Consider the following 13,005-nt stretch of genomic DNA (forward strand, 5'->3'; position numbering starts at 1 on the left):
TGTCTGCTTTGTGGGAAAGGGGCAATCAAATGTGTGCATCTAAAGCAGTGTTGTAACAAACCTTTACAATATTTTTATTTTATTATTTTTCTTTATTATACCATAAAAGATGCATAATGAACTATTCTGTAACCATGGTTAATGCAGTTGCAGCCTTCAGGACACTGGCAAACAAAGCTATAAGTCCAGTCCCTTTGAATTCCCTGCATGTTCAGATTTTTGCTAGTGTCCTTAGGAGAACAGACATCATCTCTCTGCCTTGAGAGCAACAAAGCATGTTCTATTTATTTATTTTTTTCTCAAGATTGGTCTGCTGGTGAATTTTTTCTGCTGTGGAGATACTGAAGCTCATTTTTGCAACTTTCTAATCTGTCTACTCCTTGGCTTTGTTCTTCAGTCCTGTTCTGCAGGACTGTAATGTTACCATCTGGGCATTGGACGTTGCATCCTTAAAGTCGCTACCCTCTTTAGCCCCATCAGGAGTGCTTTCTCCTTCTCCTATTTATCAAGAGATGAATTTTCTGCCACTGTGTCTTAATTCATGGGGAAACGTGCAGCCATATTGGAGGCTTCAGATCATAGAAGAGTCCATACTTTATCTTCCTCTGGCTGCTACTGCTCTGTAGGGGTTTGATCTGCTGATATATCTCCCAAATTTAAGGATACCATTTCTATCCATATTTACACAGGGCACACAAATCTTTATGCAGTGCAACCTGTGTCAACTTTGCCAAAGGTCACCTGCCTGAGTTTCCTAAAAATGCTGTGGCTTGCAAAAAACCTTTCCTACACACTTGCTTTCTTTATCATACATCATGGGACACAGAGCAGCCATAGTAATTACTATGTGGTTTATACGCCATCTATAGGTGAATGGACACTGGCAGATCAAACAGGAAGTGCCCCCGTATATAACCCCTCCTACACAGGAAGTACATCCCTTTTTTCTCATTGTCTGTAAGGTGGTAGTCACTGATGTGATACATGTGGTCTTGGAGCATACTTGGAGGTCTGGAATGGTTCTACTGAGAATCAAGGGCTTCAGTTGTATACATTTGAAAAAGCTGTCAGCCAAAATGGATGGTACCCGAGCCTCATTGGATAGAAAATACGTTTCCTAAAGGATTCCCTGTAATGCAGCCTTTACAGTGCTGGACCCTGCATAATGGAACCCTGGGCAGTGTTTGTACTGGTGCTTTCCTGCAGGGTGTTATACAGGTCCAAGGGAGTGGACCCCAGATTAAAGAGGTCCCAGTCCCTGAAGGTCTTTTATGACAAAGCCTGTCATGATGGGTGAAGGATGGACTCCTGTTATTTTCAGAGTCCTGCAGCAGGAATGGTAAGTCTGCATTTTGCAGTTTCTCTTAAAAAAAAAAAAAAATAATAAATGACTGACTGCTCTCCCGGTGGCCTCTGGGAGCAGTGTGCTGTTCATGCTGTATTCTTCTCAGGAGTATTTGTCTGCAGTGTCTCCTTCAGCCACTAGAGGGTGCGGGTTTGCACAGTATGGCCTACTCCTGTAAAGACAAAGTAGAAGGGTGGCCATTTTTTTGCTGGTGGACCATGTGAGCTGAAGGATCTATGCAAGGCCTCTGAGATGTACTGTAGCTTCAGCTCATGGCTACATAATGAAATGTGAACTTTCTATGGGAGAGCTATGTGACCAGACAAGTCATGGTTATATACTGCATAAAGGTATACTTACTGCTTAATCTGGGGGGGGGGGGGGGAGAGAGCATTCTTGCAAACTGGCTTAAATGCATGTTTGCTTAAACGCATGTTTGCACAAGATTCATGTTTGCACAAGATTCATGTGCTTAGATACATGCATGTTTTGCATAAACACGTTTGCCTACGAGCATCAGAACATGTTTGCATAAACACATATTCTGAAAATGCATGTTTATACAGCTTACTGCAAATAAAAATAAATATGTGCTTATCTGTATTAAACTGCATTCATACATGTATAAGCGGCAAGAATACTTGTATATCTCCATCTTTGAATACCTGGGTACCTGCATAGTTGCATACCTATGTGGTTGTATAGCGGTAGACCAACATTGTTTTAGGCCTACATCCTTGGTCAACTGCGTATTAGGTTTTAGCCTAATATAGACGCTACATTATTTAGCTGTTAGACCAGCTAAATGACTCCAGAAGGGAGAGACGGCCGGGTAAGGCAGGTACACCGCCCTCAGGTCCAGTAATCTGGCGATGTTCAGGTCTGCTGTTGGGCCAGTGGCATCTGGTGTATCTGAGCCACTGCAATGTTTGGCATTGCAGTGATTCTTGGTGCATTAGAAGGTCATTAGGAACATTTAGCAGAACTTCAATGGACTAAGGCTGCATCACCCTAAACGCGCCTGATCTTGGACCAGGCCTGATTAGTACTTGGATGTGAGACTGCCCGGGGATACCACGTGTTGTAAGCTTTGCCCTCCTAAATGAGGGAGGCATTTGAGGCTGCTTGGTTTTGAGAGTATCTCAGGCCAGAAAACATGTTGAGGAAATATCTGTGCACTGTCTGGGTCTGCCACAGACAGTCTTTTGCCTTGCATTGGCTCTTGGAGCAGAAGTTGTGGGTTCATTATTGTAAAAAACTTGAATGGTAGCGGTTCCCAAACTAAATGGGGATATGAGGTCTATCTTAAAATCTTAAGCTGCTGGGCATCCTTCTGTTTCAGATAGGCTTGGTCTGTTCAGTGATGGCTTCTCTGCAAGAGATGGTTTTCGGGGTCCTTGGTTATAAATAATGCATATCTTAATGTCTGTTTTTATTTCTTTGTTTTTTTGTCACTGTCTTTCTGGCTGGCCACAGTTTCCGAGGGTTCTCAAAGCTCCTAGCCCTGGTGCTGGACTTGCTAACGATGTAGGGGGTGTCAATCTCAGTATACATCAATATCCTTTGCTCAGGAAGCAGTCGGTTCCAGATTAGTTTTTTTTAATACATTCTGCAGGAGGAAGTTGTATTTAGGTTGAAGCACGTTCCCTACATACAGTCCCTCCCCAAATGTTTTGTAGAGGATCATTCTCTCTGCAACTTGAAGATCAAGGCATTGGTTTGCCAAAAGGCTCTGTTCCCGGGGTGTTACCCATTCTAGTTTTTGCAGACCTCTCCCCATCGGCTATCCAACAACGCAAAACACTTAAACCGCTTCTCTCTGTGCCATCACGAAAGGACATAAAATACTGGTGGCTATTCCCCTAAATCTCAAATTCAACTACAAGAATAAATCATACACATTTTCCAAATTCACAGATGGGGAAAAGCTTTTCCTCCATCTGGGCCTCATCACCCACAATCTGCCTACTCAACAACCTGGAACCAATGCAGGATCCTCCAAAAGACTGATACCCATTAGCCCACTTAATTCGGTCTGGCAGAAACCCAAGCCCAAGAGGTCCAAGGACTCAGAACCTACCTGAAACAACTGCACTGATACAGGATTCCATTTGCTCACCAAGCACATGATTTTCCAGAAACTTGGTTTAAAAAAAAAGTTTTTTCTCTCCCCAGGTTGGTACGTGGGTGTTTTTTGGGCCTGGGCCTTTACGGGATTACCTGCCCAGTTGCCATAGAACAATCTCTTTCCCGCTGGTATCTGGAAATTTGGATATGGAACAACCCCTGTAGGTTTAAACAAATGTTTCTTATCTACAAGGCCCACCTTAGCCAGTTCTAGCCAATCATGGAACACTCCTCAGAGCCCCTAGATCAGTTTGACTATAGTCTCAGACTCTGAGGTCTGATATTGATGCCAGTGGGATTAACACCCCCCAGGAAGCTTCCCGGGAGGGGGGTTTTCGAGACCACTTCATTGCATGTGTTGAGGACCAGACAATCCTTGGAAAATAGGCATCCCTTATAAGGTTCCAATGAAGAATTTAAATAGCCCATATCCACATCCATAGCCAACACCCTGGTTTTACTATAACCCAAACAATTGGTCCCTGTTACAATACCATTTACCCCCCCACACACACTGAATCCATGGGCCCCTGCATTTGCCATATCAGGTTTTGCCTTTTTCTTGGTTGTGCTGTTATTACATATTGAAACAGTTATATTTTACTCCTTTTGTTAAGTAATGATACAAGAGCTTGCGCCTACACATGACCAGGACCCAAGGTTCACCCCGGGACCCTGGGCAGGAGTACTTCTCTGGCAGAGGAAAACACAACTGAAGTGACAGAGGGTTTGAAGGGACATGATCCCTTCCACCCTCTAGAAATAACTCTAGTTTTGCATTACCCTATGACCCCTCCCCTTGCCTACTTTTCTCTCTTCTCTAGATGTTCTACTGGAGGCTCGCAAACTCTCACCCTTTTGAATAAACATAGGCAACCAGGCCCTTCGCTTTTACCTCTGTACAGGGGTTGGAAGTTAAGTGACGATATATCGCTTGAGCCCTCCCTCTACAAGCTCCATAGCTGATGGTAACAGACCACCTCCCCCACTACGAATAGTATCCCACAATACTCAGGGACTTAATTCTCAGATCAAAAGACAGAATTTTTTTTCAATATTACCATAATCAAAAGATAGATGTGATCCTGCTCCAGGAAACACACTTTCCTAATACATACAACCCTAAGTTCACCCACCCCAAATACCTCCTTCCTAGTTCACACAGAGGATAAAACTAAAGGGGTGGCAATGTTCTTCTCGGGCCAATGCAAATTCACACTTACATCAGAGCACAAGGATCCAGATGGTAGGACCATTCTAATCAAGGGATTGTTGGACGACCAACTCTGCTCATCCATAGCTCATTATACCCCTAATCGAGGCCAGGCAAAATTCTTTGACAATATGCTAAAAAAGTTAGGGCCATTGGTCGAGGGCACTGCTATATTATTGTTATTATTATAATTATTATCATATAGGTATTATAGTGCCAACAGTTTGTACAGCGCTTTACAACATGAGGGCAGACATTACAGTTACATTACAATTTGGTACAAGAGTAATCAGAGGCCCTGCTCGTTAGAGCTTACAATCTAAAAAGGAAGGGTCAATTTAGTAAAAAAGTAATATCTGGGGGGATGAGCTGATGGAGGAAGTAAAACAGTGTTAGTTAGAAGCAGGATAGGCTTCTTTTGAAGAGAAGGGTTTTCAGTGATTGCCTAAAGTTGGATAGATTAGGGGACAGTAGCACAGATTGGGGTAGAGAGTTCCAAAGGATGGAAGAAGCTCTGGAGAAATCTTGGAGGCGAGCATGGGAGGAGGTGACAAGGGAGCTAGAGAGCAGGAGGTCTTGGGATGACCGAAGAGAGTGGCTTGATTGGTATTTTGGGACTAGGTTAGTGATGTAACTGGGGGAAGCGTTATGGATGGCTTTGTAAATTATTGTTAGTACTTTGAATTTTATTTGTTGGGTAAGTGGAAGCCAGTGGAGGGATTGGCAGAGAGGGATGGGGGACACTGAATGGTTTGTAAGGTGGATGAGTCATGCAGAGGCTTTCATTATGGACTGAAGGGGGGATAGTTTATATAAAGGCAATTTTAATGAGGCGAGAGTTGCAGTAGTCAAGGCGAGAGATGACCAGGGAGTGAATTAGAAGCTTGGTGGTGTCAATGGTTAAAAAAGGGTGTATTCTGGGAATGCTGCGGAGGCTATGGCGGCATGATTTGGACAGGGATTGTATGTGGGCCTGAAAGGACAGTTCAGAGTCTAAGGTTACCCCTAGCACCCTGGCATGTGGGGACGGACTTATAGATGCTATACATGGGGGAGACTTCAATATGGCCTTTGACTTGGGACTTGACAAACAGCGCCCACCGGGTACACAAACAATCTGTGCCCCTCCAATAAAGCCTCTGCATAGCTAGGACCATTCATCACTATGGCCTAACAGATATTTGGAGGGAACTCAATCCCCAAACGAGGGATTATACAACATTTTCACCAATCCTTCCCTAGAATTAATCACATTTTTATATCTTCGACACACATACCCTTAGCTCAAAAATCTTTCATCAGGGACACAGTTTGGTCGGAACCACTCTCTATTATTATTTCTTCTACTACAAAGACCTCAAGGCCAGGGAGAAAATAGTCACTGGAGGCTTAACGAAACACTTCTTAGATCGAGTATGGACTATTGAAATTGGGAAAGCTTTCAATGAATATTTCCTTCTTAACGAGCTCATAAAGCTTCTGTCGGAGGTAAACTCATACAGATCTCTTCTCAGATTCGACACACCAAAAAGATGGATATAGATAGGCTAGAACAGGAATTCCTAACTATTACCAAACAGTATAAGAACGATCCTAAATCTACACCAGCAACTAAATTAGCAGAGGCCAGACTGGCACTGAATATTGCTCTCACCTCAAGGGCAGAAAAGAGTCAGATGAAGCAGAGTCTGTTTCTATCACATGAGAGACAAAATGGACTCAATGTTATCGAGTCTAACTCCCAAACCCCACTCTCACACGAGACCAAATATCCATCTCCCAAATGGTTTGAGGACACATAATCCACAGAAAATTATGGGGGCCTTCCATGATTTTTATAAAAATCTCTGTAAAGGAGGTGCTCAGGAAGACCACCCCAGCCTTAACTCCTTCTTAGACTCCATGCCCGTTCCTACTTTGGAAGACCTATAAATACACTAGAAGCCCCTATTATGGTTGAGGAGGTGATCTTTGTCATTAAAAACCTGAACAAGGGATCGTCCCCGGGACCAGATGGCTTCTCAAACCCATACTACAAAATGTATACATTCAGTCTAGCCCCATACTTAACACGTTTCTTCAGTGCCTTTAGGAAGGGGACCAAAGTGGAAAGTTCACGCAACTCTACCTTTATTACAGTAATCCCTAAACCGAAAAAGACCCGGGAGAGGTTAGCAACTATAGACCCATCTCACTGATCAATAATGATCTAAGATCTACTGGTGGTTTCCTCATTTACAAGTCTATATTTACATAAGGACCAAGTAGGTTTCTTTCCAGGCAGACAAGGTCCTGATCAGATGGGCAATAGACATTATTTCTCTGTTGAGATCTGGCTGGGATAGTGGGCAACCACAGGAGGGACTTTTATTATCTATAGACTTACAAAAAGCCTAGTCTTATTTATTCATTATCTTACAACAATGGGGATTCGGACAGAGCTTCACAAACATTCTAAAAGCGTTAAACTTGGCCCCTGAAGCCCAAATAAGACTCCAGGGGTATTACATTTCTTATCTCCAAAGGTACAAGACAAGGTTGCCCACTATCCCCTCTGATTTTGCAATAGCAATCAAAACATTAGCTATTCAATCGGAAGTCACTCGAACATCCATGGGGTACATACTTACAAGTGTGCACTCTTTGCTGATGACCTACTTCTCTTCATCACATCACAACTTCTTTCCCTTCCAAATGTCTGTCGTCTTTTGGTGGACTTCGGAAATATATCAGGCCTCAAAGTCAGTGTATCAAAATCACAGGTCCTAAACATAAATTTGTACTAGGAGTCTCAACGAGAAATCATGAGAGAATGATATGAAAGAGCACAAGGGAAAATACCTGGGGTGTGCCAAAAGGTCACGTGGTCAGTATACCTAAAGGGGGCATACCCAAATATGAAATGGAAAGGAAAATTTTGAATAAAAGGGGGGCGGGAGGGTGGGAAACGCCGAACCAGCCGGCAGGAGCAAGGAGGAGGAGGGTGGGTTTAAATACCCCCTGACTCCTCCTACAAACTCAGGCCCGCCTGTGGCCGGCCTTCTTATGCCGCGTACACACATAGCGGACTATCCAGCGGACTTAGTCTGGCGGACTTCCCGTCAGACTGTCCATCGGACTTTCCGAACGGGCTACTTGCCCCCACACGGCACTTTTTCAGCAGACTAATACGGCGTACTAAGGCCGCCGTACTATCCGCCCTACTTTTGAAACAAACGGACTCGCCCACACACAGAGGAAAGTCCGCTCATTTAGAGCGGGTCTCCAGGTAGGCGGGGCCCGCGAAGGAGACGTTGCTGGCAGTGGCGGCCCGTCCATAGGGGGCGCACGGGCGCCGCCCCCCCCCCTATGGACAGTCAAGAAAAAAACAAAAAAAAAAATATTTTTTTTTAAAACTGGCCCTTTAAATTTTTTTTTTTTTTTTTTTTTAAAGGTCCATAAGTTCACTGTGTTGTGGCGCCATACACAGTGCAGTACGAGAAGCACCACGTCTATGCAATCACGAGATTGCAGACGTGGCGCTTCATTTGCGGGCTTTAAACCCGCCTTGTGGCGCGCTCCATCGCGCCGGTAGCTTCCGCTTTAGTATGCATATAAATTTGCATTGCTATTGCCGGGTACTTTGAGTGACACTCAGTTATGATGTCACTTCCTCTTTTATCTCCCAGTGCGCCCGAGCACAGGAAGTATGTCGAGTGGATTTAACTACTGCTGTGTGACTACACAGTCACACCGAGAGAAGACATCCTTCTCAGCCTGGCTGGCATTCAAGGAAGTAGGCAGAGGAGGTGCCAGGACGGCTGTCTGTCACTAGCCACGGTATGCAGTCTGCTCAGGAGGGAGCTTCATTATGGGAAATGTAAGTCATCATCATCAACTGTCTGTCTATCTCCCACCCAGTGACACACACACACACACACACACACACACACACACACACACACACACACACACACACACACACACACACACACACACACACACACACACACACACACACACCTATCTATCTCACACAGTATCTATCTATCTATCTATCTCACGCAGTATCTATCTATCTCACGCAGTATCTATCTATCTATCTATCTCACGCAGTATCTATCTATCTCACGCAGTATCTATCTATCTATCTATCTCACGCAGTATCTATCTATCTCTCTCACCCAGTATCTATCTATCTATCTATCTCACGCAGTATCTATCTATCTATCTATCTATCTCTCTCACCCAGTATCTATCTATCTATCTATCTATCTCACGCAGTATCTATCTATCTATCTATCTATCTCACGCAGTATCTATCTATCTATCTATCTTTCTATCTATCTATCTATCTATCTATCTATCTATCTATCTCACCCAGTATCTATCTATCTATCCATCTATCTATCTATCTATCTATCTATCTCACGCAGTATCTATCTATCTATCTATCTATCTCACGCAGTATCTATCTATCTATCTATCTATCTCACGCAGTATCTATCTATCTATCTATCTATCTATCTATCTATCTATCTATCTATCTCACCCAGTATCTATCTATCTATCTATCTATCTATCTATCTATCTATCTATCTATCTCACGCAGTATCTATCTATCTATCTCACCCAGTATCTATCTATCTATCTATCTATCTATCTATCTCACGCAGTATCTATCTATCTATCTATCTATCTCACGCAGTATCTATCTATCTATCTATCTATCTCACGCAGTATCTATCTATCTATCTATCTATCTCACGCAGTATCTATCTATCTATCTATCTATCTATCTATCTATCTATCTATCTATCTATCTCACCCAGTATCTATCTATCTATCTATCTATCTCACCCAGTATCTATCTATCTATCTATCTATCTCACACAGTATCTATCTATCTATCTATCTATCTATCTATCTATCTATCTATCTATCTATCTATCTATCTATCTATCTATCTCACGCAGTATCTATCTATCTATCTATCTATCTATCTATCTATCTATCTATCTATCTATCTATCTATCTATCTCACCCAGTATCTATCTATCTATCTATCTATCTATCTATCTATCTATCTATCTATCTATCTCACGCAGTATCTATCTATCTATCTATCTCACGCAGTATCTATCTATCTATCTATCTATCTATCTCACGCAGTATCTATCTATCTATCTATCTATCTCACGCAGTATCTATCTATCTATCTATCTATCTATCTATCTATCTCACGCAGTATCTATCTATCTATCTATCTATCTATCTATCTATCTCACGCAGTATCTATCTATCTATCTATCTATCTATCTATCTATCTATCTATCTATCTATCTATCTATCTATCTCACGCAGTATCTATCTATCTATCTATCTCACGCAGTATCTATCTATCTATCTATCTATCTATCTATCTATCTATCTATCTATCTCACGCAGTATCCATCTATCTATCTATCTATCTATCTATCTCACGCAGTATCTATCTATCTATCTATCTCACACAGTATCTATCTATCTATCTATCTATCTATCTATCTATCTATCTATCTATCTATCTATCTCACGCAGTATCTATCTATCTATCTATCTATCTATCTATCTCACGCAGTATCTATCTATGTATCTATCTATCTATCTATCTATCTATCTATCTCACCCAGTATCTATCTATCTATCTATCTATCTATCTATCTATCTATCTATCTATCTATCTATCTATCTCACACAGTATCTATCTATCTATCTCACGCAGTATCTATCTATCTATCTATCTATCTATCTATCTATCTATCTATCTCACCCAGTATCTATCTATCTATCTATCTATCTATCTATCTATCTATCTATCTATCTATCTATCTCACCCAGTATCTATCTATCTATCTATCTATCTATCTATCTATCTCACCCAGTATCTATCTATCTATCTATCTATCTATCTCACGCAGTATCTATCTATCTCACCCAGTATCTATCTATCTATCTATCTATCTATCTATCTATCTATCTATCTATCTATCTATCTATCTCACCCAGTATCTATCTATCTATCTATCTCACCCAGTATCTATCTATCTCACACAGTATCTATCTATCTATCTATCTATCTCACGCAGTATCTATCTATCTATCTATCTATCTATCTATCTATCTATCTATCTATCTCACGCAGTATCTATCTATCTATCTATCTATCTATCTATCTATCTATCTATCTATCTATCTATCTATCTATCTCACGCAGTATCTATCTATCTATCTCATTCTCCCCCTCTCACCCAATATCTACCTGTCTGTCTATCTCTCCCACCCCGTGTCTAAATCTGTAGGCCCTATTGCGGGCGAGTGACGGGGGGGGGGGGGGTTTGGTTAGGGCCTTTTTGCGCCCCCCACAAAAAATGGAGCACCAGCCGCCACTGGTTGCTGGCCCCGCCACCTGGTATGGACTTAAAGGGTCCACATCAGACCCTTGTCCGAGCACGCTACCTGGCCGGCCAGGAAAGGGGGGGACGAGCGAGCGCCCCCCCCTGAGCCGTACCAGGCCACATGCCCTCAACATGGGGGTGCCTTGGGGAAGGGGGGCTGCGTGGCCCCCCCACCCCAAAGCACCTTGTCCCCATGTTGATGAGGACAAGGGCCTCTTCCCGACAACCCTGGCTGTTGGTTGGGGTCTGCGGGCAGGGGGCTTATCGTAATCCGGGAGTCCCCTTTAATAAGGGGGCCCCGGGATACCGGCCCCCCACCCTATGTGAATGAGTTTGGGGTACAATGTACCCCTACCCATTCACCTGTGAAAAAAAGTACAAAAAAACACAACATGGGGTAAAAATTGTTTATTGCACAGCTCCGGGGGTCTTCCGTCTTCGGGGGTTTTCTCGACGGACTCCTCCGCTATCTTCTGCTAGCTCTTTTGCTAGCGGAGGAGCCTGGCTTTCTTTCTCGCCGCCGCCCTCTTCTTCTGACTTCGGGGGTCTTGTCCCCCTCTTCTGGGGTCTTGTCCCCCTCTTCGGTTCTTCTGCCGGGCCACCGCGCCTTCTTATAGCTCTTTTACGGGCGGTGGCCCGGTCTTCTGTCGCCGCCACCTTCTGTTCTTCTCTTCTTCTCTTTAGATGTTGACTCGTCGTTCCCTCCGCTCACAATGACTGGGGACCGGGCGTGCCGCGACTTATATAGGGACATCACCGGATGATGTCCCCGCCCATTATGGTGTCACAGTCCCAGAGGATGCTGGGACTGTGACATCATAATAGGCGGGGACATCATCCAGTGATGTCCCTATATAAAGTCGTCGCGCTGGAGCCATTGTGAGCTGAGGGAGCAACGAGTCAAGATCTGAAGAGAAGAACAGAAGGCGACGACAGCGGCGACAGAAGACCGGGCCACCGCCTGTAAAAGAGCTATAAGAAGGCGCGGTGGCCCGGCAGAAGAACCGAAGAGGGGGGACAAGACCCCAGAAGTCAGAAGAAGAGGCTGCGGCGAGGAAGAAAGCCGGCTCCTCCGCTAGCAAAAGAGCTAGAAGAAGATAGCGGAGGAGTCCGGCAAGAAGACCCCCCGAAGACCCCCAGAGCAGTGCAATAAACTATTTTATCTTGTGTGTTGTGTTTTTTTTGTACTTTATTTTACAGGTGAATGGGTAGGGGTACATTGTACCCCATACTCATTCACATAGGGTGGGGGGCCGGTATCCGGGGGGCCCCCTTATTAAAGGGGGCTCCCAGCTTCCGATAAGCCCTTCGCCCGCAGACCCCGACAACCAACGGCCAGGGTTGTCGGGAAGAGGCCCTTGTCCGCATCAACATGGGGACAAGGTGCTTTGGGGTGGGGGGCCACGCAGCCCCCCCCTTCCCCAAGGCACTCCCCATGTTGAGGGCACGCGGCCTGGTACGGCTCAGGAGGGGGGCCGCTCGCTCGCCCCCCCTTTCCTGGCCGGCCGGGTAGCGTGCTCGGACAAGGGTCTGATGTGGACCTGGGGGGACCCCCACGCCGATTTTTTTCGGCTTTGGGGTTCCCCTTTAAGTCCATACCAGGTGGCGGAGCCAGCGACATCTCCTTCGCGGGCCCTGCCTACCTGGAGACCCGCTCGAAATAAGCGGACTTTTCTCCGGGCGGGAAAAGTCCGTTCATTTCAAAAGTACGGCGGACTGGCATACACACGGCCGGATTGTCAGCCGAAATGCAAGTCCGGCGGGAAGATTGGAGTGCAAAACTAATTTCTAAGTCCGCCATACTTTCGGGTTAAGAAAGTATGCCGGAGGCTACACACGGGGGGATTGTCCAGCGGACTTGAGTTTGCCGGACTTTTCCACCCGATTGTTTGTTCGTGTGTACG

At 44.4% G+C, this 13,005-nt stretch overlaps 1 protein-coding gene across 7 annotated transcripts in view; it reads left to right on the top strand.

The window, feature by feature from the left end:
- Nucleotides 1-13,005, top strand: part of VPS35L (VPS35 endosomal protein sorting factor like) — a 1,440,208-nt gene that overhangs the window by 1,167,504 nt on the left and 259,699 nt on the right. The window lies entirely within an intron of this gene.

This window comes from Lithobates pipiens, unplaced genomic scaffold, assembly GCF_037356315.1.
Source record: "Lithobates pipiens isolate NorthernLeopardFrog02 unplaced genomic scaffold, aLitPip1_a1.2 Scaffold_22, whole genome shotgun sequence".
NCBI lineage: Eukaryota > Metazoa > Chordata > Amphibia > Anura > Ranidae > Lithobates > Lithobates pipiens.